This window comes from Salvia splendens, chromosome 10 (assembly GCF_004379255.2).
Source record: "Salvia splendens isolate huo1 chromosome 10, SspV2, whole genome shotgun sequence".
Classification (NCBI taxonomy): domain Eukaryota; kingdom Viridiplantae; phylum Streptophyta; class Magnoliopsida; order Lamiales; family Lamiaceae; genus Salvia; species Salvia splendens.
Window position 1 is genome coordinate 22,037,011 of NC_056041.1, and position 25,970 is coordinate 22,062,980.

General features: G+C 42.5%; 1 pseudogene; it reads left to right on the forward strand.

Moving 5' to 3' along the window:
- The first annotated feature begins 8,486 nt into the window (after nucleotides 1-8,486).
- Nucleotides 8,487-20,325, forward strand: LOC121752769 (annotated as a pseudogene).
- Nucleotides 20,326-25,970: the final 5,645 nt, after the last annotated feature.

Genomic DNA, 25,970 nt, shown 5'->3' on the forward strand with positions numbered 1-25,970 from the left:
CATGCTCCACGCAACTATGGGGGTACTGTGTCCCACCCAATTGTTAGCTCCTACGGCGGCAACGGACTTGGTCCCTTTCATGGGACAAACTCGGCACCAATGGCACCAAGGATGATGTCACCCGTCGAGAAGCCATCGAAGTTCACGGGAACGGATTTCAGGAGATGGCAACAGAAAATATTGTTCTACCTAACAACGTTGGGCGTCGTGAACTTCCTCAAGGAGAACGAGCCAACCCCGCCAAGTGAGGATGAGGCACGTGTTGAGATGTACGTCGAGTATGATGCTTGGCGCAAAGGAGACTATCTTTGTAAAAACTTTATTTTAAGTGCTTTAGACGATAGTATCTACAACGTGTATTGTACGATTCCCACATCAAAACAAGTGTGGGAAATACTAGATAAGAAGTATCGTAGTGATGATGCGGGCACTAAAAAATTTGTAATAGCCAAGTACTTGGACTACAAAATGGTTGATTCCCAACCAACCATGGACCAAGTGCAAGAGTTCCAGCTGATCATCCACGACCTCGCCGCCGAGGGAATGGCCCTGCCTGAAGCCTTCACGGCGGGCACGGTCATTGAAAAACTTCCACCCGGATGGAAGGACTTCAAGAGCTACCTTAAGCACAAGCGAAAGAAGATGAATCTTGAAGACTTGATCGTGAAGCGTGCATCGAGTCAGACATGCACAAACATGATGATTTGGCTAAGGACCATGGCCCACCTGTTGCAAAGGCCAATCTGTTGGAGCGGGGCGGTCCCTCCAACAAACGCTCCCGTCCAACTGCAAAGGACAAGGGCAAGAGGAAGCAGCCTGCGAGGAAGGTTGAAGGCAACTGCTACAACTGTGGCAAACCTAGCCATTTTTCCAAGGACTGTCGCAAGCCGAAGAAGAAATCAGCTGCCCACGTTGTTGAAAAAGAGTTCAAGGACTGGGATGAAAGTGACCTTGTTGTTGTGGTCACGGAAGAAGTCAACCTCGTTGATAATAAAGATGGTTGTTACATCGACACTGGAGCTACTGCCCTCGTTTGTGCCGATAAGAGCAAGTTCGCCTCCTACACCGCTATTAAAGAGAGGAAAATCAACATGGGGAATCAAGCATCATCTCAAGTCCTCGGCATTGGGGACGTGATTCTCATGATGACGTCCGACGTCACCATCACTTTGAAGGATGTGCTGCACGTCCCGGACATCCGCAAGAACCTAGTGTCAGGATCAATACTAGTTAATAAGGGGTTTAAATTTGTATTCGAATCTGATAGGTTTTCTTTGTACAAGTATGGAAAGTTACTCGGAAAAGGCTTTGTAACCGACGGACTTTTCAAGCTTAGTGTAGCTATACGCCATATCCCTAAGCCGTTGGCTAATAATAAAAATGCATCTACTTCTTCTTACTTGACTGAGTGTTCTAACTTGTGGCACAATAGATTGGGACATGTAAATCCAAATGAAATTAAAAGAGTAGTAAGTTTAGATTTACTAAAGGCAAATGAAGTAGAAACTCAAAAAAAATGTGAAACTTGTCTTGAGGCAAAAATGACTAAGTTACCGTTTCATTCGGTTGAACGGAACACGAAACCCCTTGAATTAATTCACACGGACGTATGTGACTTAAAATTGGTGCAAATGAGAGGTGGTAAAAAATACTTTATCACATTCATAGATGATTGCACTAGATATTGTTATATCTATCTTTTAAGAAGTAAAGACGAAAAATAGAAGCGTTCAAAAATTATAAGAACGAAGTCGAGAATCGATTTGGATGTAAATTCAAAATGATTCGAAGTGACAGAGGAGGTGAACACGTAGCCCCGTTTGAGGAATTATGCAACGCAAGTGGTATAATTCATCAAACGACTACACCATATTCACCACAATCTAATGGTGTTGCAGAACGCAAGAATCGAACTCTCAAAGAGATAATGAATGCGTTACTGATTAGTTCGGGGATGCCTCAGAACATGTGGGGGAAGCTGTTTTGACAGCCAACTACATCCTAAACAAAATCCCGCGCAAAGGTAAGAACGTTACTCTTTATGAGTTGTGGAAGGGAAGGAAGCCATCCTACAAATACCTCAAAGTGTGGAGGTGTTTGACAAAGGTGATGGTTCCTCCGCCCAAAGAAGTTACAATCGGTCCTAAAACGGTTGACTGCATCTTCATTGGGTATGCACTTAATAGTAGTGCATATCGATTTGTTGTCCACAAGTCTGAAATACCGACTGTGACCGTGGGAACAACAATCGAGTCAAGAAATGATGTATTTCTTGAAAATATATTTCCTCGCAAAGATAAGGAAAATATTGCATCCAATTCTGAGACAAGAATTGAGGATGAAACCACTAGTTCTAAATCAGTGGATGAAGAGCCAGTATCGCGCAAGCGAACAACGCCTGATCCAAACGATGTGGTACCAAGACGTGGTAGCATGGTCAGAACACCAAAGACATTTGCTCGTGACTATATTGCATTTATGTTGGATGAAGAACCAACATCGATACAAGTAGCCTTTGCTGGCCTAGATGGGTTGCATTGGAGAAAAGCTGTTCAAAACGAAATTGATTCAATTTTGCTAAACCACACGTGGGTGTTGGTTGATCTACCTGAAGGGGCTAAACCTTTAGGATGCAAATGGGTCCTTAAAAGAAAGTTTAAGGCCGATGGAACAGTGGACAAGTATAAAGCTCGACTGGTAGTCAAAGGCTTTAAACAAAAGGAAGGGTACGATTTCTTCGATACCTACTCACCTGTAACGAGGATTACATCAATTCGAGTGCTTCTCGCGATTGCTGTTGTACACAATCTTGAGATTCATCAAATGGATGTTAAGACTGTGTTTCTAAATGGTGACCTTGAAGATGAAATCTATATGGAACAACCTGAAGGTTTTGTAGTACCTGGACAAGAAAAAAATGCATGCAAACTGGTTAAATCCCTCTATGGATTGAAACAAGCGTCGTTGCAGTGACACTTGAAATTTGATAACGTGATGTTATCAAATGGATTTAAAATCAATGAATGTGACAAATGTGTCTACATTAAGAACACTGATAATGGACACGTTATAGTGTGTCTCTATGTTGATGATATGTTAATCATGGGTAGTAACACCCAAGTGATTAACGACACGAAAGCCATGTTAAAGAGAAACTTCGACATGAATGATATGGGTCTAGCCGATGTAATTCTTGGAATGAAAATTCTAAGAACATTCGAAGGAATCACTTTAACACAATCTCATTATGTTGAGAAAGTATTAAAGAGGTTCAACGCCTATGATGGCATCCCAGCTAAAATGCATACAGAGCTCAATGTTCACTTGAGCAAGAACAGAGGTGAGCCCGTTGCACAAGAAGATTATGCACGAGTCATTGGATGCATTATGTATCTTACTAATTGCACTCGACTTGATATTGCTTGCGCCGTGAACAAGTTGAGCCGTTATACGAGCAATCCAAGCAAAGAGCATTGAAAAGCTCTTGTAAGAGTTTTGAGGTATCTCAAGTACACTCAAAATCATGGGCTACACTTTTTGAGATACCCCCCGATACTTGAAGGGTACTGCGATGCAAACTGGATATCCGATAACAAAGACTCACTTTCAACAAGTGGATATGTCTTTACTATTGGGGTGGTGTTGTCTCGTGGAAATCCACGAAACAAACATGTATAGCCCGATTCACCATGGAATCTAAATTCATAGCTTTAGATAAAGCTGTGGAAGAAGCCGAATGGCTTAAAAACTTCCTTGAAGACATTCCATATTGGTCAAAACCCGTGCCTCCAGTGTTAATTCACTGTGATAGCCAAGCCGCTATTGGGGGGGCAAACAGTGGCCTATTGATACGATCCCACATCGGTTTCACACGAAAGTGTGGAATAACATATAATAGGGAGTCAACCTTTTACCTTTGACCATGGTTTTGGGTTAAGTTAGGGCTTCCTATCTTATATGCTTATCAATTTGGTGCGGTGAACGTGGATCCGGATGTCCTACGGAAAGGGGCTACTCGTAGGTGTGACCAAAGGGGTGCCACCGAAAAATGTGGGCCTGAAGGAAAATGGCAGCAAAGGGGATGGTGGGCCCGTGGCTTTAGGTTTGCCACCCGGCGTGTGCCGTCCGTGGACGTCCGGTTTAAAAGAGGGATGGATTGATACGATCCCACATCGGTTTCACACGAAAGTGTGGAATAACATATAATAGGGAGTCAACCCTTTACCTTCGACCATAGTTTTGGGTTAAGTTAGGGCTTCCTATCTTATATGCTTATCACCTATACAATGGTAAGTCTCGACACATCCGTCGACGACATAATACCGTGGATCACAACATGGGTGATTACAATTGACTACGTGAAGTCATTGGATAATCTAGCGGATTCGCTAACCAATGGTTAAATCGTGATCAAATGAATAAATTGCTAAAAGGAATGAGTTTGAAATCCACAAACTAAGCTGTGAGAATTCGTGTGAACACTCATCTACATCTATTCCCTAGAGAGTAATAAAGTGTTGAAAAACTTGCCTAGTGGTGAGGTTAAGTCTATGACTTTTAATGATCCCTAAAGGATCTCGTTGAGATGAAGTTGTCAAATAGACCGAGTATGGCAAGATACTTAACGAGGAATCACCTATGTAAGTGTGAAGTGGAGCCGCTTCATACAATACACTTATGAATCCAAAGTGGTGTCCAAGGCCTGAAATGGACACAAAACGTGAGAACGGATGTGGTTGAGGTGTTTAAGTGTTAACATCATTGTCTCGGTGCACGCCGTGGAGGAATAGTTCAAAGCATCGCGCTACTAGTCCGCCTATGTATCCGATGGTGTTGACTATGGATGGTTCAAAACAAAAAACTACATATCCTTATGCTTACATACCTCTTGAGGGTTGAGCTTGTGTCTGCATACATATGCATTTGGCAATTTCCACTCATGTGGGAGATTGTTGGAATCATGCTTGGTCAAACGACTTTGACTAATAATAAATGTTACAAGACATTTAATTTTATGAAATTAAATGCAATAGCGACGATCTACGTTCCGAGTAGATGACCGTAGTATATTCATTTTCTCAAATCCGATTCCCGGTGAGTGAGAAATAATATATTAAAGTTGGTCACAATAAAGTAAAAATGAGCTATGGGAAAAACTAAGGGATTAATTAACTAAGTGTTAATTATCCCACATAGGGGACGATAAACTTCTTTGATGAAGTATTTAAAAAGATGAATTATTATGTTTAATAATTATCCTGTAACAAGACGGGTGACAGAGCCCACACGCGCGCACACGCGCATGCCGCCGCCCGCCCACGCACCGTGACCCGTGCGTCGGGCTTCGGGTGTCGTGTGCCTTGTGCCTTGGAAATTGGTCTTTGGGTGGTCTTTGAAGCTGGTCGTTGAGCGTGGTTCAAGACTCGCTTATTCTTTTTTGACCACCCCAAACTCCACGCTATCCCCGATGGGCCTGGTCCACGTCATGTTCCCGCTGGACCCCGACGCATAACGGGAGACAAAAGGTCCCCGCTGGACCTCGACGCATAACGGGAGACAAAAGGTCCCCGCTGGACCCCGAAGGTCCATGGTGTATCCCATCATGTAGCATGTCTAGGTGCGTCGTGTCTCTTCAGCTCCCAATGGCTAGTGCACCAGTCAACAACCCCCGGCGGTTACAGTCAAGCCATCATGGCACACATAATGGCTGTTGACTCCATCAATGCCCCTGCAGGTGGACTTGGCCTATAAATAGGCATGCATCCATTGCATCCCACACAGAACATACACAAGCATTCTTGCATACACGCTCTCTCCCTCTATGCATAATCTTCCCGTCGAAGCTCTGCCCCTGCCTTACTCCCGTTCGCCGGAGCTCTGCTGCTAGCGGTGCCGCTACTTCAGAGATGAAGCCGTTTTATCTTTGGGGACGACACGCCAAATCGAGAGCACTATCGGGGCGTATCTCGTCTTGCAGAAAGAGGACTCCTCGACTCGGCTTACCGCTTTCGACTTTTCCGTGTAATTGTTGTTTTCAGTTGTTTCCGAGTAATTTCCTTGTTTTTATTTCCGTGTATTTTTCACCCGGCAAGTTTGTATCTCAAATTTTCCACCAATTTTATATAAGTTGATGTATTTTGCATGCCTTGTTTTGAGATTAACTATTCACAATTTTCATTACGACGCATATCAATTGACGTGTTTCATATGTATAGCACAGACAGAGAATCAAGCTGTCCAATTGTTAATTTGCTTGGAAGATCTTGTAACTTACTCCATCCGTGCCACAAATAGAGAAATTTGGAACTACACAAATTTTAAATGCGAAATTAATAAACTAGAGGATATATCAAAAGAAAAAGGGAGAAAATAGATTAATTTTAAAAGAAACCAAAAGTTATATAAATGCACAATTTTGCAACCGGATAAAGTATATATTAATTTTTAAATAAAATCAATATCTATATTAGTAATCAACGTGGATATTTAAAATGGAGGCATATATATTTACACCAAACGAGATGAGAGCTTCGACTATTGCCCGAAAATCAAAATACCCATGTAGATTTTTCTAGCAGAAAAGGAAAATTCTTTTGTTGAATAAATAGAATAAATAAAATAATAATAATAATAATAACAATAACTTTGCATTATATCCCTTCGTCAACATAAAAGCGATGAATACAAAATTTACTAGCTAGCTCAAGGTCCAAAATACATAACCTCTCCGCTCAATGGCGGATCCAGAAATAAAAAATCGTAGGATCGGACAAACATGACCATATATACTTAAATATATTTTTTAAAACAAAAATATATTACAAATGAAATATCTCTATCTTATGTTACCGAACATACACTTTTCACGGTGTACCATCAAGATGTTGTTCAATCAGTCATCACCTTATTTTGCAGCTTAGGCTTGGACAAATTTGATTGCGGAAAACTCTTTCAACTATTTCAAGCTTGTTTGAATTGTTATATATTATCCAACAATCTTCTAATCGTTGTGATTCTTGTTCAACTTAAGCATATATACAAGAACTAACAAAAACTTAGAGATCTTTTCGAGAAAAAATCATTTTTAATCTAAAATGGAAGGTAATTAAAATCAACCATCAAAAGTAAAGATAATTATAATATCTACTAAAATTAGGGTAAAATTTTATTGTTAATATTAAATAAAAAGAAAAAGAAAAAGAAAAAGAAAAAGAAAAATTATAAAACAGGATTAAAAGATGATAAATAAATTATGATATTGTATACGAAAATATTGTGCAAAGCAACTCTCTATATCTTAAAACTCTTAATTTTTTCTTCAACTATAAATTTCTTTAATTAAAATTATGATAATGTAAAGCAATTGTGAAATTAGCACGGCTTCCATTTTACTACAGTAATAAATTAAAAGCCCATCCCTAAGCCCAATTGCAAAAAGGAACTTCATCTTCTCTATCATTGCATCTTCTTCCTTCGCCCTCCCGCTGTGACTCTGCTAACAGAATTTATATTAGTTCATTCCCCGTATTCTATTACTCCCTTCGTTCCTTGCTAATCGAGGTGTTTCTTTTCGGCATGAAGATTAAGAATATTGTGTTGAATGGATAATGAATAAAATAAAAGAGATGAAGAGAGAATAAAGTAATAGAGAGAGTTACTTTTTGCCAAAAATAAATATAACTCAATTATTTTGGACTTAATTTCCAAAAATAAAAAAATGACCTAATTAACATGGAACAGAGGAAATAATTCATAATCCATTGTTCCAATAACCCATTCTTGGTTTTTTGGACTAAAAAGCCTCTAGTGACAAGTAAAATTGGGGGTCACTTTTTGATTTTGATTGCATTTCATTTTTTTGACTATTGAAGACGCAATTTGTGTGATTATTATTGCATTTCATTTTGATTTTTGATGCCACCGTTTAATTGGATTCATATAAAATGCATAACGAATTTGCACGGAACCAGCCTCAACACTACACGCGAAAGTTTGGCATGCATGAATAGCACACTGAGGCACATATGATATAGGCACTGAGCTAGTTTTGTATGCATGAATACCAAAATTGCCAAATAAATTTACCAAATTAAAAATCTATGATGTGCAAATCATGCCCTCAAGTTCAATGAATAACCAACAATATTAAGAGACTATGGGCGAGGAAGTTGGAAATACTATCAGAGAAGGTAACATAGAGAATTGGTGGTTTAATCAAATTTAAATATATTTAAAATCATGATTGCCGCATTTTCATGAGAGAGTCAACTTGTGGGAAAGAGGCAGCTGCCTTTGAGAAAGTCCATCCTCCAAAGAGATTATGATAAAATATTACATGGAGATTGAGATCATCACCAATACAACAACCAATCACACCTCACATTTTCTCTATATAAAGCATGCATTATTTCATTATGTAATTATAACCCACTCAGCCCAGCTTCTTACAAGCAACCAATAAATATTGTAGTGAAAAAGCAATAGAAATGGAATTAGTGGTGAGTGTGAAGGCAACCCACGTTGTCCGGCCGGCAGAGGCCCGGCCCAACGAAAGCATGGACATAAATTTGTGCGATCAAATCAAATACATAACACACACTCCCACAATCTACTTATACAATCACTCCCCCGCATTGAAGGCCACAGATGCCGTTACCGTACTGAAAGATGTTGGAATCGTGCTTGGTCAAATGATTTTTGACTAATAATAAATGTTACAAGATATTTAATTTTGTGAAATTAAATGCAATAACGTCGATCTACGTTCCGAGTAGATGACCGTAGTATATTCATTTTCTCAAATCCGATTCCCGATGAGTGAGAAATAATATATTAAAGTTGATCACAATAAAGCTAGAAATGAGCTATGTGAAAAGACTAAGGATTAATTAACTAAGTGTTAATTATCCCACATCGGGGATGATAAACTTTTTTGATAAAGTATTTAATCAGATGAATTATTATGTATAATAATTATCGTGGAATAAAACGGGTGACAGAGCCCACACGCGCGCCGCCGCCCGCCCGCGACCCACGACCCGCGAGCCGCGTCCCGTGTCCCGTGCCTTGTGCCTTGTGCCTTGTGCTGTTCTTTGGAGCTAGTCGTTGAGCGTGGTTCGTGCCCCGCTTGTTCTTTTTAGACCAACCCAAACTCCACGCTATCCCCGACGGGTCCTAGTCCACGTCATGGTCCCGCTGGACCCCGACGCATGACGGGAGACAAAAGGTTCCCGCTGACCCCGACTCACAACGGAAGACAAAAGGTCCCCGCTGGACCTCGACTAACAACGGAAGACAAAAGGTCCCCGTTGGACCCCGATGCGTTACGGGAGACAAAAGATCCCCGATGGACCCCGACGGTCCATGGTGTATCCCGTCGTGTAGCTTGTCCAGGTGCATCGTGTCTCTTCAGCTCCCACTGGCTAGTGCACCAGTCAGTAACCCCCGGCGGTTACAGTCAAGCCATGATGGCTGTTGACTCCATCAATGCTCCTGTGGGTGGACTTGGCCTATAAATAGGCAGTCACTTCATGCATTGCACATAATTAGACACACAACACATTTGCATAGCTCTCACCCTCTCTGCATAGTCTTCCCGTCGAAGCTCTGCCCTCGCCATCATCTAGTTCACCGGAGCTTGTTCCGTCTGCGGTGCTACAACGAACAAGACGAAGCCGTTTTATCTTTGGGGACGACACGCCAAACCGAGAGCACTACCGGGGCGTATCTCGTCTTGCGGAAAGAGAACTCCTCGACTCGGCTTACATCTTTCCGGTTTATTGTTTCGAATTCTTCTTTGTAATTTCAATTTAGTTTATTCCGTTTAATTTCTCCATTCTTCATTGGGTTGTATTGCCCGGTTAGTGTATCTTTGTATCACAGTTAACAATCATTTTCGACAACAATCGCAAGAAGAGATATACTTGCCGTTGAAGAAGGAGATTGGACTTTAAATTGAATCTAAAATTTTCGAAACTAATACCTTAGCGTGGAGATGGATCCCGTCGCTGAGTTCCCCGTCGCCGCTTTCCCGGCTCCAACACTGACGTGCCCACTGTTCCCCATCGGGTCCCCGCCATGACCACGACTCCCGTCGAGTCCACATCATCACACTTGATTAACCAAGCGCCTTGAGCGCTTACTAACCCATTTGGGTCGACTGGTGCATCCACCTTTGGTGGCACCGATGGTTCCACATTAAGTGGTTCCATGGGATCCTTGATAGGATCGAGTGTTGGACCTTTCGAGGTCAACACGGGTGTTGGGGCCTTCGGGACCAACACGAAGAAAGACGGTTCCACTTTTTGTGGTTTCGTGAGATCCTCCAATGGATCGTGTGTTGAGTCCTTTGGGATCAACACGAGTGTTGGGGCCTTCGTGGCCAACACGCAAACTGACGGTTCCACTATTAGTGGTTCCTTTAGATCCTCTAACGGATCAAGTGTTGAGTCCTTCGGGGCCAACATGAGAACTAGTGGTTCCACGTTTAGTGGCTCCATAGAATCCTCTAATGGATTGAGTGTTGGGACCGTCGGGTCCAACATTAGAGTTGATGCCATTGGGATCAACACGGCTGACTCCAATGTGGGGGAGAGACCTCATGAATGGACAATGACAGGGAAGTCCTACGGGACGTCTCCCGTCGTTCCCATGGATAGGGTCGTTGGGCGTGTCTCATTGGTCTCAAGGGACGTCTCCCGTTAGTCGGGAGACATGGGAGACGTTTTTCTCCCGTTCGTGCCTTAGAAAATGTTCAAAGACATTTGACACACATTAGTCCCAGGGGACATCTCCCGTTCTTCGGGAGACATGGGAGACGTTTTGCTCCCATCCGTGCCTTAGAATATGTTGGAAGACATTTGGCACACGTTAGGTCCCAAGGGACGTCTCCCGTTAGTCGGGAGGCATGAGGGACATTCGGCTCCCGTCCGTGGCATGGGAAATGACGGAAGACATTTCTCACCCGTTCTGCCTTCAAAACGTGAGGAGACATGGGGAGACATTTCGCTCCCGTTAGGGCATTAGAATATGTCGGTAGACATAAGGCACACATCTGTGACGTGGGAAATGTCGGGAGCAAATTTTGCAACCGTCGGTCTCCTGATCGTCGGGAGACATGGGCTCCCATCCGTGCCTTAGGAAATGTCAGTAGACGTGTTGCACCCATACATCCCATGTGAGATGTCGGGAGAAATTTTGCATCCGTCGGTCTCCCGGTCGTCGGGAGACATAGGGAGACATTTGGTTCCCGTTCGTGCCTTATCAAATATCGGGAGACATAAGACACACGTCAGTCTTGAAAAAATGTCGGGAGACATTTGGCCCCGCCCATTCCATGGGAGATGTCGGGAGACATTTGGCACTCGTCCAGATGTCGGGAGAAAGATGAAGCCTCCAACCAAGAAGCTTGGTGTAGCCAAATTTATCAAACATGCCAAAGGCAACATAGCCACCGTGGTAACTGAAGAAGTCAACCACGTCGAGAACAAAGGTGGTTGGTACATCGACACGGACGTCACTGCCTACGTGTGCGCCAATAGAAGTAAGTTCTACACTAACAAGACTGTTGAGGGGAGGAAGCTCAACATGGGGAACCAAGCCTCGTCCAAATGTGTCGACTTAGGAGATATGATCCTCAAGATGACGTCCAATGTGACAATCACACTAAGAAAGTGCTACATGTCCCGGACATATGCAAGAACATATTTTCTGGATTAATACAATCCATCGGAAAATGTTATGTAATCGATGGTCTTTTTAAACAAAGTGTATCGGCTATTCGCCTTGTTGAAAAGCCATTGGCTAATAATGAAAATGCCAATACTTCTTCATATTTGTAGCATTATATATTAGGACATGTGAATCCTATTGCTATAAAAGTTTAGTAAACTTGGATTTACTAAAGACAAAATAAGTCAATACCAAAAACAAATGTGAGATTTGTCTTGAGGCGAAAATGACTAGATTATCGTTTCATTCTATTTAACGAAACATGAAACCCCTTGAAAATTCACATTGATGTATGTGATTTAAAATTCGTGCAAACTAGAAGTGGTAAAAAATACCTTATCACGTTCATAGATGATTTCACAAGACGTTGCTATCTTTATTTTTTAAGAAGTAAATATGAAGCAATTGAAGTGTTCAAAAATTATAAGAACGAAGTCGGGAATCAACTTGGATTGTAAATCAAAATGATTCAAAGTGATAGATGAGGCGAATACGTAGCATCGTTTGAGGAATTATGCAACACAAGTGGTATAACTCTTCAAACGGTTGCACCATGTTCACCACAATCTATTGGTGTTACAGAACGCAAGAAACTGAACTCTTAAAGAGATGATAAATGCGTTACTGATTAGTCCAGGGATGCCCCAGAACATGTGGGGGAAAGCTGTTTTGACAGCTAACTACATCCTAAACAAAATCCCACTCAAAAGTAAGGATGTCACTCCTTATGAGTTGTGAAAGGGAATGAAGTCATCCTACAAATACCTCAAAGTGTGGAGGTGTTTGACAAAGGTGATGGTTCCTTTGCCGAAAGAAGTTACAATCGGTCCTAACTTGGTTGATTGCATCTTTATTGGGTATGCACTTAATAGTAGTGTTTATCAATTTGTTGTCCACAAGTCTGAAATATCGACTGTGACCGTGGGAACAACAATCGAGTCAAGAAATGTTGTATTTCTTGAAAATATATTTCCTCACAAAGACAAAGAAAATATTGCACCCAATTCTGAGACAAGAATTGAGGATGAAACCACTAGTTCTAAATCAGTGGATGAAGAGCCAGAATCGCGCAAGCGAACAAGGCATGATCCAAACGATGCGGTACTAAGACGTGGCAGCAGGGTCAGAATACCAAATACATTTGGTCCTGACTATATTGCATTCATGTTGGATGAAGAACCAACATCGATAAAAGTAGCATTTGATGGCCCAGACCGGCTGCATTAAAGAGAAACTGTTCAAAGCAAAATTGATTCAGTTTTGATACCACACTTGGGTGTTGGTTGATCTACCTGAAGGTGCTAAACCGATGCAAATGAGTCCTTAAAAGCAAGTTTAAGGCAGTTGGAACAGTTGATAAGTATAAATGGTGATTTAAGATGAAATCTATATGGAATACCCTAAAAGTTTTGTAATACCTGGACAAGAATGAAAGGTTTGCAAACTGGTTAAGTCGCTCTATGGATTGAAACAAGCGTCGTTGCAACGACACTTGAAATTTGATAATGTGATGTTATCAAATGGATTTAAAATCAACGAATGTGACAAATGTGTCTATATTAAGAACACTGATAATAGATACGTTATAGTGTGTCTCTACGTTGATGATATGTTAATCATGGGTAGTAACACCTAAGTGATTAACTATACGAAAATCATGTTAAAGAGAAACTTTGACATGAAGGATGCGGGTCTAGCCGATGTGATTTTGGAATGAAAAATTCTAATTCAAAGGAATCATCTTGACACAATCTCATTATATTGAGCGATTCAACGCCTATGATGGCATCCCGGCTAAGACGACTATAGAGCTCAATGTTCACTTGTGCAAGAACAAGGGCAAGCCCGCTGCATAAGAAGATTATGCACGGGGCATTAAGTGGATTATGCATTTGACTAATTGCACTAGACTTGACATTGCTTGCATTGTGAACAAGTTGAGTCGTTACACGAGCAATCCAAGCAAAGAGCATTGGAAAGCTCTTGTAAGAGTTTTGAGGTATCTCAAGTATACTCAAAATCACGGGCTACACTTTTCGAGATAACCCCCGGTACTTGAAGGGTACTGCGACGCAAATTGGATATTTGATAACAAAGAATCACTTTCAACAAGTGGATATGTCTTTACTATTGGGGGTGGTGCTGTCTCATGGAAATCCACGAAACAGACATGTATAGCCCGATCCACTATGGAATCTGAATTCATAGCTTTAGATAAAGCCGCGGAAGAATCCGAATGGCTTAAAAACTTCCTTGAAGATATTCTATGTTGGTCAAAGCCCGTGCCTCCAGTGTTAATTCACTGTGATAGCCAAGCCGCTATTGGGAGGGCAAACTGTGGCTTGTACAATGGTAAGTCTCGATACATTCGTCGACGATATAATACCGTGAGACATTTGATCACAACAGGGGTGATTACAATTGACTACGTGAAGTCATTGAATAATCTAGCGGATCCGCTAACCAAAAGGTTAAATCTTGATCAAATGAATAAATTGTTAGAGGGAATGAGTTTGAAATCCACAAACTAAAGAATTGTCATAGTGGTAACCCAACCATGATGACTGGAGATCCCAAGAACTTGGTTCAATGGGAAAACTAAGCTATGAGAGTTTGTGTGAAACACTCATCTATATCTATTCCCTAGAGAGCAATAGAGTGTTGTAAAACTTGCCTAGTGGTGAGGTTAAGTCTATGACTTTTAATGATCCCTAAAGGATCTCGTTGAGATGAAGTTCTCAAAGAGACCGAGTATGGCAAGATACTTAACGAGGAATCACCTATGTAAGTGTGAAGTGGGGCCGCTTCAAACAATACACTTATGAATCCAAAGTGGTGTCCAAGGCCTGAAATGGACACAAAACGTGAGAACGGATGAGGTTGAGGTGTTTAAGTGTTAACATCATTGTCTCGGTGCACACCGTGGAGGAATAGTTCAAAGCATCGCGCTACTAGTCCGCTTGTGTATCCGATGGTGTTAACTATGGATGGTTCAAAGCCAAAAACTACATATCCTTATGCTTACATACCTCTTGAGGGTTGAGCTTGTGTCTGCATACATATGCATTTGGCAATTTCCACTCATGTGGGGGATTGTTGGAATCGTTCTTGGTCAAATAATTTTTGACTAATAATAAATGTTACAAGAAATTTAATTTTGTGAAATTAAATGCAATAACGTCGATCTACGTTCCGAGTAGATGACCGTAGTATATTCATATTCTCAAATCCGATTCCCGGTGAGTGAGAAATAATATATTAAAGTTGGTCACAATAAAGCAAGAAATGAGCTATGTGAAAAGACTAAGGGATTAATTAACTAAGTGTTAATTATCCCACATCGGGGATGATAAACTTGTTTGATGAAGTATTTAATCAGATGAATTATTATGTGTAATAATTATCGTGGGATAAGACGGGTGACAGAGACCACACGCGCGCGCCGCCGCCCACCCGCGAGCCACGCACTACGCACCGTGACCCGTGACCCATGTCCCGTGACCCATGAACCGTGCCCCGTATGCCGGGTGCCTGGTGCCTTGGTCCTTGGCAATTGGTCTTTGGGTGGTCTTTGGGATGTTCTTTGGAGCTAGTCGTTGAGCGTGGTTCGTGTCCCGCTTGTTCTTTTTAAACCAACCCAAACTCCACGCTATACCCGACGGGTCCTAGTCCACGTCATGGTCCCGCTGGACCCCGATGCATGACAGGAGATAAAAGGTTCCCGCTGGACCCCGACGCACAACGGGAGACAAAAGGTCCCCGCTGGACCCCGACTCACAACGGAAGACAAAAGGTCCCCGCTGGACCCCAACGCATAATGGGAGACAAAAGGTCCCCGATGGACCCCGACGGTCCATGGTGTATCCCGTCGTGTAGCATGTCCAGGTGCATCGTGTCTCTTCAGCTCCCACTGGCTAGTGCACCAGTCAATAACTCCCGGCGGTTACAGTCAAGCCATGATGGCTGTTGACTCCATCAATGCGCCTGCGGGTGGACTTGTATTATAAATAGGCAGTCACTTCATGCATTGCACATAATTAGACACACAACCAATGTTTTAAAAACCGGACCGGACCGGCCGGTTTGACCGATCCGACCGCGAACCGGTAGGTAATCCAGTCCGGTTTACCTATTTAGACCAGTGTGAGGTTGAGCCACTGAGAACCGTTTGAACCGGCCGGTTGGACCGGTCTAGCCGGAAACCGATTTTTGTTTTTTTGTGTTCAAAATTTTAAAAACTTATTCTTGGAATGGCTTGAACTCATGACCTCCACTCTAATTATCAAGAGCTTAACCACTCCACCATAAGCCCCACATGGAAAAATAAGAACACTAAACAATGTTATACATAGAATATTAATATTTTTATTTAAATCAACTAATAATTCATTTATTTTATATTTTTTATGTAATTATTTATTATGATACGTATAATTATCATCCTCTAAATTTTATCTATACTTTCCTAGTTACTATATTATTATTATAACGCTTAGTACTATCGTTATATTATACTCCATCGGTCCCAAGTTACTTGCACTGTTGCTTTTCGGCTCGTCACAAACTCCTTACACTATTTATAGTTTAAGTTAGAATTAATGCATTCAATTAATATGTTAGTTTAAGTTAAGAGCTCCTTTATTAAGTGATGTCTCAATACACTTAAAATTCTAATTTAATTACACTAAAAAATCAATCCCAAATTTACAGCCTAAAATGAAAAGTGCGAACAACATGGGACGGAGGGAGTAAGATTCGATTTTTTCAATATATTTATTTATTATAGTTTATTATTTACTAAATATATATTTTTATAGCACATATTTAATTTATGTAGCCTAACTATTGATATTAAAGTATACTTTTGTTTAAACTAACTAATAATTTGTATTCGATTATTCCACCACATACATTTTTTTTGAATTAATATAAATTTGATTTATTTTTATATGTAAAATATTTATTTTTTATTCACACTAACTAACAATATGTATATTTTATTATATTCACTAAATTTTAATGTTTTATATTTGTATATATACTAATTATTTGTAAGATTGAATGTTTTTGTGATACATTATTGATCATATTTTATTATTTATTATATTGGACACTATATTTTACATTATAAATTGAATTATACATATTTGTAACAGTAAAATGGTTCGACCAGTGATTAAACCGGTCCGATCGGTTGAACCATGAACCAGTAGCTTCACCGGTTCGCTTACCGGTCCGGTTTTTAAAACATTGCACACAACACATTTGCATAGCTCTCACCCTCTCTGCATAGTCTTCCCATCGAAGCTCTGCCCTCGCCATCATCTAGTTCGCCGGAGCTTGTTCCGTCTGCGGTGCTGCAACGAACAAGACGAAGCCGTTTTATCTTTGGGGACGACACGCCAAACCGAGAGCACTACCGGGGCGTATCTCGTCTTGCGAAAAGAGGACTCCTCGACTCGGCTTATATCTTTACGGTTTATTGTTTCGAATTCTTCTTTGTAATTTCAATTCAGTTTATTCCGTTTAATTTCTCCATTCTTCATTGGGTTGTATTGCCCGGTTAGTGTATCTTTGTATCACAATTAACAATCATTTTCGACAACAAAAGATTCCCTGAGCAAAGCCCTAGCTCTTTTCTACCCTCTGGCCGGCCGCCTATGCTGGTAAGAGGCAGGAGGCAGCAGGGTGGAGCTCAGCTGCAACGGCCAGGGCATCCCCATCTTCGAGGCCGCAGCCATCGCGGATTTCTAGGACTTCACCCCAACCAAAGCAATCCAGCCCCTAATCCCCTCGGTCGACTACACCGCCCCACTCGACCAGATCTCCCTGGTGGTCGCGCAGCTCACGCGCTTCCGCTGCGGCGACGTCTGCCTCGGCCTCGGCGTGTCCCACGTGATGGCGGATGGCCCTAGCGCGCTCCACTTCGTCACCGAGTGGACAAAGTTCGCGCGCGGGGACGCCGCCCGAGTTCGACCCGGCCGTCCACCGCCCGCCACCGCAGTTGATCGGGGCAAGGCCAACCTCGACCCGGTGGGGGGCGTAGATACAACCGGTTCGAGGCCGTGGCCGCGCACATCTGGCGCTGCACGAGCGAGGCGCGCGGCCGAGCAGCAGACGAGCCTCCACTTCGTGGCGGACTTCCGCAACAAAATAAACCCGCCGTTGCCAAAAAACTACTTCGGCAACGCCCTGATCCGCGTGGAGGCGACGGACAGGTCCGGGAGCCTCCTCGCGGAGCGGATCGGGGCGGCGTCGAGGTAAATCCGGGAGGCGGTGGAGAAGGTGACGGACGAGAGGGTGAGAGGGTACTTGGAGTATCTGAGCAAGTTAGAAGATGTTGGACGATTCAGATCGCTCGACAACAAAGGTGGCCCAAGGGGGACTTCTATGGGAATTCGAATCTGGCGATTATAAGGGCACCCGCAACGCGTCTCGCGGGTGTCTCTTATCTCGTCCCTCCGAGACGAGACGGGCGCAGGACGCGTTGCAGCGTCCCATCTCGTCCCCAGCCCGCCGAGACGCTCGTCCCTCCGAGACGGCGCGCGAGCTGTCTCGCCACGCGCTTGCGCGACGTGGCGCGCTCCGGCGCCATGCGTAAAGCCCACTCGCCGACCCGCGAGTGGGCTTCGTCTCGATGACGCAATAAATTATTTTTAAAAAAAAATCGAATTTAATAAAAAAAATTAAAAATTAAAAATTAAAAACGGTCATTTTCCTTTATTTTATTTTATTTTAAATTTTTTTACTCTATAAATACTCCTATTTCATCATCATTACACACAAACACACATCTATTCTTCTCAAATTACATCCATTTCCTCTCCAATTTTCATCTCAAATCATCTCTTTTATTCTTCTACCAAAGTTAATACATTCAAGGATCCATTTGAGCAAAAGCGTTGAATAATGGAAGAATCACTTGATGAAGATCGACGTAGGGAGGCGGAGGAAGCCGCGCCGCCCCAAAGACGATCCCGGACTTACATCCATCGTAAACGGGAGGAAGCCGCCGCAAGGTTAGTACGCGACTACTTCTATGATAACCAGGTATGGGGAGATACCTACTTCCGTCGTTGTTTCTGCATGCGGCGACCGCTATTTCTCCACATCGCAAATACATTGGCAGCCCGGAAAGAGTTCTTCCAAGAAGGGTTCGACGCCGTTGGCCGTCCCAGTCACACGACGCTGCAGAAATGTACTGCAGCAATCCGTCAGCTTGCGACTGGACAAACGGCAGATTTGTTCGATGAATACCTCCACATTGGAGAAAGCACTAGGAGAATGTGCTTGAGGCAATTCTGCAGAGGCGTCCGTGCAGCCTTCACCGACGAATTTATCCGGAAGCCAAGCACGACAGATTGTGAGTTTTTGCTCCACCTTCACGAAGAAGTGCACCGATTCCCCGGGATGCTTGCCAGCATCGATTGCATGCATTGGCAATGGAAGAATTGCCCTGTGGCGTGGAGGGGGTCATACACGAGCGGCCACAAAGGCACCCACCCCACCGTTATACTCGAGGTCGTTGCCGACTACCGGCTATGGATTTGGCATGCGTACTTCGGGGTGCCCGGATCGAACAACGACGTCAACGTGCTCAACCAATCCGGCCATCAACTTCATCGCTAACAACCGGCGTTATAAAATGGGGTACTATCTTGCCAACGACATCTACCCGAAGTGGCCAACCTTCGTGAAGACGTTCAACAGGCCGGTGAACGAAAAACATGCTCTTTTTGCGCAGAAACAGAAGGCTGCTCGCAAGGATGTGGAGAGGGCGTTCGGGGTTCTCCAAGCGCGCTTCAACATTATCAAAGCCCCGGCTCGTACGTGGTTCAAGGAGAGTATGGTCGACATAATGTATACGTGTATAATCTTTTACAACATGATTGTCGCCGACGAAGGACCTGAGGCAGGAAATTGGTTCGACCCTGAAACCCCCGGAAGCTCTACCGCAAGTAGTCCGCCTCGCAGTGGAGTGCATCCGTCTTTGCAAGATCGGTTGTCTATTCGGGCTAGGATACGTGATTCTACCGCCCACGCCCAACTCCAAGATGATCTAATGGAGCACATTTGGGCAAAATTTGGCGGAAGAAATTAAATTATGTATTTTTCATTTTTTAGGATTTTTAATTATGATTTTTTTAATTTTTTAAGAATTTTAAGTTGTAATTTTATTTTATTTAATGAAATGTGTTTTTATTAATTGAATTTGTTGGAAATAAAAATAAAAAATGAAATTGAATGAATAGTAAGTTAAGAGATGACTAATAGATGGATAAGAGATGAAGGGTTGCAGGTTATGTCTCTTAGTTAAGAGATGGAGTGAAAAGTACAGTGGGGCCCATGAATAGTTAAGGGATGAGAGGGTTAAGAGACGGATGAAAGACAGCGTTGCAGATGGCCTAAGCTGGGCCGGGCTGCCCTTGTACGGGACGGATTTCGGGTGGGGGAGTGAGATCCATGGGGTTTGATGGAAAAACCTTCATAATTCCGGATCGTGAAGGAGATGGTGCGTTCAACGTCGCCATATGGCTGCAGGAGGATCATATGCCGGCTTTCAAGAAATGTTTCTATAAGGGTTATAATATTTGATTTTTTTTAATTTTTTTTAATTTTTTTTATTATTAATCGCTGATACATCAATCGTGCTAGCTGCTCTTGTCTGTATTTGTTTAATATGTTTTCAATTGAATCTATATATATGCGTTGGATGCAATCATGATATTCGTGCATTCTGTCTGTCAAGTTACATATTTAAATATTTTTGTCCATATTAAACTTTATTGTTGTTGGTAGATTGTGATGGCTCAAGCACCAAGCTCGGCAAGCTCGGCAAGCTCGGCAGCTCGGCTGTTATGAATGGCTCAAGCACCAAGCTCGGCAAGCTCGGCAAGCTCGGCAGCTCGGCAGCTCGGCTGTTATGACAACTCGTTTCAGCAGCCGTTAGATCTGTTTGTTAGTCAAGTTTTAATCCTAGCCGTAGGATTGAAACTAGCCGTTAGTTTCTGTTAAATAGCTAATTCATTAGTTAGTTTTACACTGTAGCTCATCTTCTCTCTCTCGTTTTTCTCATTCCAGTGAATAAAATTTCCTTTACAATTTCATTCCAATCTTCAACCGATTGTTCTTGCTACTCAAATCGTTCCTCAATTGTTTACAAATTGGCGCCGTCTGTGGGAATCGGGAGGCGCGATTGATTTCTGATTTGTTCTTTCGGTGGTGAGATTGGAGGGTGTTATGGCTTCTAGGTTTGAGGCCGAGAAATTCACGGGTAGGAATGATTTCGGCTTATGGCGGATGAAGATGCGGGCTATGCTGATTCATCAAGGCCTTGCTTCGGCGTTGGAGGCGGGCGGAAAGGAGGACAAGTCGGAGGAAGGGGAGAAGGTGGATCTTGACGAAAAGGAGATCCTTAAACGAGCTGAGATCGAGGCGAAAGCTCATAGTGCAATTGTGCTATGCCTCGGGGATAAAGTTCTTCGAGAGGTTGCAAAAGAAAAGACTGCAGCCGGAATAATCGCGAAGCTCGAAGACTTGTACATGGCTAAGTCCTTGGCCAATAGGCTGCTCATGAAGCAGCGGTTATACTCCTATCGATTCTTGGATGATAAAGGGATATTGGAGCAACTTGAAGACTTCAATAAGGCGGTCGATGATCTTGAAAATATCGACGCCTCGATAGGGGATGAAGATAAGGCAATATTACTTTTGAATGCTCTGCCGAAGTCATTTGATCAGCTACGAGATGCTATATTGTATGGCCGAGAGGGTACTATCACCCTTGTTGAAGTTCAGTCGGCCATAAGAGCAAAAGAAATTCAGAAGTCATGCTCTAAGAATCCAGAGGCTATGGCTGAGAGCCTAAATGTCAAGAAGTTCAAGGGAGTCAAGAGGTTTCAGAAGCCGAGCCAAGAAAATCAGAAAACTCCATCAAATGATCAAAAGGAAACCCGCTCATGTCATTGGTGCAAGAAGCCGGGTCACCTCAAAAAGGATTGCTTCGCATGGAAAAGAAGGCAAGCAAATGGTGGTGGAAACCGTGTTCCATCCACTGACTGTGTTGAGGAAACTGATGTGCCAGAAATTCTGAATGTGATGGAGGGTGGTCTGGGAGGATCTTGGATCATGGACTCGGGGTGTAGTCTGCATATGAGTCCGAATCTTGGCTGGTTTGAGGAGATCCAAGAGATGACTGGATCGGTTATATTGGGCAACAACCAAGTTTGTACCATCCAAGGTATAGGCAAGATCAGGCTGAGAATGCAAGATGGATCTGTGAAGATTATAAGTGAAGTGAGATATATACCTGATATCAAGAGGAATCTCATTTAACTTGGGCTTCTTGAACGCGAGGGATATACATTCTGCTCTACTGGGGGAAAAATGACAGTTTCCAAGGATCAAAGAGTGGTGATGGAAGCTGAAAGGAGGGGAAGCTTGTACTATCTACTGGCTAGTGTTGAGATCCCTACTGCACAGGCAAATATTGTGAAGGCTGATGACTTCAAAATCTGGCATATGCGGCTTGCTCATGCAGCTGAGGGAAGCATTAAGGAGCTGGCCAAGAAGGGGATTATACAAAGTTCTGGGCAGATGGACACTCCTCCATGTGAGGAATGCATTTTGGGTAAGTCCAAGAAACAGCCCTATCCCAAAGGCAAGCACACTTCCACATCCACTCTTGATTATGCCCATAGTGACTTGTGGGGTCCTGCATCTGTGGTGTCAGTAGGTGGAGGGAAGTATTATATGAGTATCATAGATGACTACTCTAGAAAAATGTGGATATACATTTTGAGAGAGAAATCAGAGGCTTTTAGTAAGTTCAAGCAATGGTTCCTGGAAGTGGAGAAGGAGAAGTCAGTGGTTCTTAAATGTTTGAGGACTGATAACGGCTTGGAGTATCTCTCCAAAGAGTTTGATAACTTTTGTAAGGAGAGGGGAATTAAAAGGCACCGGATTGTACCTCTGAATCCTCAGCAGAATGGCATAGCAGAAAGGGCAAATAGAACCATATTAGAGAGGGTGAGGTGTATGCTCCTCTCATCTGGACTTGAGAAGAAGTTTTGGGCCGAGGCTGCATCCACGGCTGTGAAACTTATCAACAAATGTCCCTCATCAAGTATAGAGGGAGACACACCTGATTTTAGATGGTATGGCAGCCATGGAGATTACACCACATTGAGAGTGTTTGGCTGCAAGGCATATGCTCATCTCAAACAAGGGAAGTTGGATGCTCGGGCTATTAGGTGTGTGATGTTGGGATATCAACCTGGGGTGAAGGGATATCGTTTGTGGTGTGTAGAGCCAGGGAATCACAAGATTGTGATTAGTAGAGATGTTGTATTCTCTGAAACTGAAATGCCTTTTCTGGATAAGAACAAAGTGATAGTTGAGAAGCCTGATTCTGTGACTGATTCTGTTGATAAAGCTGACTTTGAGGTGGAGCATGGGAGGCATGAGAAACATGGGGAGAGTGAAGAAGTCACTGAGCCTCAGAGTGCTCAGAATGAGACACAAACACAGCCTCAAGATAATCTGGAAAACTACCAGCTGGCTAGGGATCGAGTCAGAAGAAAGATCAAGCTGCCATCAAGATTTGATGATTCTGAGATGCTATTTTATGCATTATGTGTGGCTGAAGATGTTGAGTATATAGAGCCATCCTCATATAAGGAAGCAATGGAGAGCAAAGAATGGGAAAAGTGGATGAAAGCAATGGTGGATGAAATTGATTCTCTACTAAAAAATGGCACTTGGATATTGGTTGAGAAACCTGATGGAAGGAAGGTTATCAGCTGTAAATGGATATTCAAAAAGAAGCTTGAAGGTGCTGAGGGTGATCAGATCAGATTTAAAGCCCGGTTAGTGGCTAGAGGATTCACTCAAGAGCATGGAGTTGATTTCAATGAGGTCTTCTCACCGGTTGTAAAGCATTCTTCCATTCGAATGTTGCTGGCTTTGGTTGCTAAGTTGGATCTGGAATTGGAGCAGCTTGATGTGAAAACGGCCTTCTTACATGGAGGACTAGAGGAAACAATCTACATGGCCCAGCCTGAGGGCTTCATCAAACCAGGGAATGAAAATAAAGTATGCTTGCTGAGAAGAAGTATATATGGTTTGAAGCAGGCTAGTAGACAGTGGAATAAGACTTTTGATGATTATATGATCAAGATTGGTTTTCAGAGATCAAGTTATGACTCCTGTGTATATGTCAGAAAAGGGGGCATACATCCTACATATCTTCTACTTTATGTAGATGACATGCTTGTTGCTGGAGCTAGCAGGAAGGCAGTGCAAGAAGTGAAGGATGAACTCAATGCTGCGTTTGAAATGAAAGACCTCGGGCCAGCAAGGAGAATCTTAGGCATGAACATTATCAGAGATAGAGCTAAAAGGCAATTGTGGCTCACACAATCTGATTATATATCAAAGTTGCTGAGAAGGTTCAAGGTGGAGAATATGAAGGCAGTGGCTACTCCACTAGCAATGCACTTCAAGCTCAAGGCTGATCAGAGGCCCAACAGTGAGGCTGAGTCCAGAGAAATGATGAAGATACCCTATGCTAATATAGTAGGGAGCATTATGTATGCTATGATCAGCACCAGAGCAGATATAGCACAAGCCACAAGTGTTGTCAGCCGGTTTATGGCAAATCATGGAAGAGAACATTGGATTGCTCTCAAATGGTTGATGAGGTATCTAAGGGGTGCTGGGGATGTAGGCATTCTATATGGAGTGAATGATGGAGGTGGAGCTGATGCTATTGTGGGATATTGTGACTCGGACTTTGCTGGGAACTTAGACAACAGAAAGTCTCAGTCGGCATACATATTCACAATGTTTGGGTCTGCTATTAGCTGGAAATCAAGTCTCCAAAGTGTGGTGGCACTTTCCACAACGGAAGCAGAATTTATCTCACTTGCTGCTGCAATCAAAGAGAGTTTCTGGTTGAAAGGAATGTTGTCTGATCTTGGGATTGAGCAAGGGGCGATAGCAGTTGGCTGTGACAATAATAGTGCCCTATTTCTGGCCAAGCATCAAGCTTATCACGAGAGATCAAAGCACATTGATGTGCGGTATCACTTCATCAGGGAGGAGATTGAAAGAGGCAATGTGAAAGTCTTCAAAGTTCATACTTCAGAGAACCCGGCAGACATGTTGACTAAACCATTGCCTAAGGAAAAGTTTCTGCTATGTTTGAAACTAGTGGGACTGGAAAGGAAGAGTTTGGTTGGTGATTGAGCAATCAAGGTGGAGTTTGTTGGTAGATTGTGATGGCTCAAGCACCAAGCTCGGCAAGCTCGGCAAGCTCGGCAGCTCGGCAGCTCGGCTGTTATGACAACTCGTTTCAGCAGCCGTTAGATCTGTTTGTTAGTCAAGTTTTAATCCTAGCCGTAGGATTGAAACTAGCCGTTAGTTTCTGTTAAATAGCTAATTCATTAGTTAGTTTTACACTGTAGCTCATCTTCTCTCTCTCGTTTTTCTCATTCCAGTGAATAAAATTTCCTTTACAATTTCATTCCAATCTTCAACCGATTGTTCTTGCTACTCAAATCGTTCCTCAATTGTTTACAATTGTGAGTGTGTCTATCAAGGAATCTGGTGTGTGATATTTTATGGGTTTAGTATTAGTCTACACACGCTTTACAAATGACATTGTACAAAATCCAAATTCTTGTCTTTTGTTTTTTTGGAAGGAAACGCCAATATGAATAAATCAGTCAATAGTTTGCCTTTTTGCTTAGATACGATTAACGTTCGGCATTAATGTTTTATGCTATCGCCTTTTATACATATATATGGAGGGAAGGGAAATAATCCAATGCAAACTATATATTGTGCAAACTCCAGATTATGATTTGCATCGTTAGATTATTTGATGTCAACAGATGACAAATAACGTCAATGCAACTTCAACAATGTCAATCAATTGACATTGTGTTGACATTTTAAATTGACGTTATTTGTCATATCTGTTGATATGAAATCCTAAAATCTGAATGTATAAACTTAAGAAAACAACTCTTCTTGAAAGGGTATTGATACTCCAAGTTCAGCAAATATATCAACACGAGGAAAGATCATAAGATATTAAATTAGGTATAAATATTTAACAATATAATAATGTGCCATACTATATGCACTTAACAAACCCAAATTGTTAATAAGGAGAATATTTGCGTTAACCAAGACCGGCCAAGCCAGCTAGCTGTATAATTATATTAACGTGCAAA